Source organism: Myotis davidii, unplaced genomic scaffold, assembly GCF_000327345.1.
Source record: "Myotis davidii unplaced genomic scaffold, ASM32734v1 scaffold598, whole genome shotgun sequence".
NCBI lineage: Eukaryota > Metazoa > Chordata > Mammalia > Chiroptera > Vespertilionidae > Myotis > Myotis davidii.
Genome location: NW_006289090.1, coordinates 9,232 through 11,384, shown reverse-complemented (window position 1 = coordinate 11,384; position 2,153 = coordinate 9,232). Strand labels below are relative to the sequence as shown.

General features: G+C 38.0%; 1 pseudogene; it reads left to right on the top strand.

Annotated features, from left to right (window-relative positions):
• LOC102775428 overlaps positions 1 to 789 on the top strand; it is a 1,528-nt pseudogene extending 739 nt beyond the window's left edge.
• The last annotated feature ends 1,364 nt before the right edge of the window (positions 790 to 2,153 follow it).

The window sequence follows — 2,153 nt, the reverse complement described above, 5'->3', positions numbered from 1 at the left end:
AGGAGGAAGGAAGGAAGGAAGGAAGGAAGGAAGGAAGGAAGGAAGGAAGGAAGGAAGGAAGGAAGAGGAAGACAAAGAAATATGGAAAGGCTGACTATTGCTTGTGGTGGGGTAGCTCTGAAGTCTTTTGATTAAATAAATCCTGATTGTTGGGGACATGAGGACTTGGCTATGACTATACATTGGGAGAAGAGAAGTTAACCTTTACTGAGAAATGTAACAATCCTTGCTTTGTCACATTATTGGTCAAAGGATCAAATAAGCACACACTCATTCAAATCAAAGGTGCAATAAGAGATGGCATGAAGGGCTGTTGAAAATGCTATTGATGATAGGTGTATAGTTCCAGGTGCTGTTGCAGTGGAAGTGCCAATGGCAGACATCCTGATTAAATATAACTCCAGTGTAAAGGGCAGTTCAAGCATTTGCTGATGCATTCTCATTATTCCCAAGGAAACACTAAAGTTCAAGCAGAACATTCATAATCAGGCCAACCTGTGGGTGTGGACTTGAACACAGCTGAGGCAATGGTAGGAGCAGAAGTAGGTGTATGGGATAACTGTTGTGTAAAGAAGAAGCTTCTTCATTCCTGCACTGTGATTTCCACCAACATTCCCCTGGTTGATGAGATCATGCTAGCTGCAATGTTTTCTCTAAAAGTTTGAATTGAAGCTTCCCCTGTATTGCCTGAATTATGAAGACTCTCCAGAGTGATTCTAAGAATACAGCTATGGAATTTTTGTTGTGGCATCAAATGATTTTTAAAGGACTTTTCTTTTCCCATATGGAGACAGGAGATATTCAAATTCCAAACTCTGAAATTATAATTACAGTACTTTTTTCTAATAACGCTATTTTTAAAATTGCACTCGGTGTATGCACAATGAGCAGGCTATCTTCACCCAATATGCACAGGATGTTTTGCTTTAGCTTCTATGATATAAAAATACATGTAGGAAAAGCATATGTTATCTACCTTATTAAATATTCCTTGGAAAAACAAAACAAAATATTAAAAACTTCTGTGTATCAAACAATACCATCAAGAAGAAAAAAATACAACACAACTCAATGGGAGAAAATTATTTGCAAATCACATAGCTAATAAGGGTCTATTATCCAGTTATATAGAGCTCTCACAACAAAACAAAGGATATATAACCCAATTCTAATGAACAAAGGATTTAAACAGGCATTTCTTTTTTAAAAAAATTAAAACTTTATTGTTCACATTATTACATTTGTTTCTCTTTCCCCCACTATAACTCCCCTCCTCCCAGTTCCCACCCCACCCTCCGCCCTCACTCCCCACCCACTGTCCTCATCCATAGGTGCACGATTTTTGTCCAGTCTCTTCCCGCATCTCCCACACACCTTTCCCCCCCAAGAATAGTTAGTCCACTCCCTTTCTATGTCCCTGATTCTATTATAATCACCAGTTCATTCTGTTCATCAGATTATTTATTCACTTGATTCTTTGATTCACTTGTTGATAGATGCATATTTGTTGTTCATAATTTGTATCATTACCTTTTTCTTCCTCTTCCTCTTCTTAAAGGATACCTTTCAGCATTTCATATAAAACTGGTTTGGTGGTGATGAACTCCTTTAGCTTTTCCTTATCTGTGAAGCTCTTTATCTGACCTTCAATTCTGAATCATAGCTTTGCTGGATAAAGTAATCTTGGTTGTAGGTTCTTGGCATTCATCACTTTGAATATTTCTTGCCACTCCCTTCTGGCCTGCAAAATTTCTGTTGAGAAATCAGCTGATAGTCATATGGGTATTCCCTTGTAGGTAACTGAGTTTCTTTCTCTTGCTGCTTTTAAGATTCTCTCTTTGTCTTTTGCTCTTGGCATTTTAATTATGATGTGTCTTGGTGTGGTCCTCCTTGGATTCCTTTTGCTTGGGGTTATCTGTGCTTCTTGGACCTCCAAGTCTATTTCTTTCACCAGGAGGGGGAAGTTTTCTGTCATTATTTCTTCAAATAGGTTTTCAATATCTTGCTCTCTTCCTCTTCTTCTGGCACCCCTATAATTTGGATGTTGGTATGCTAGAACTTGTCCCAGAGGCTCCTTACACTATCTTCGTATTTTTGGATTCTTTTTTCATTTTGCTTTTCCAGTTGGGTGTTTTTTGCTTCTTCGTATTTCA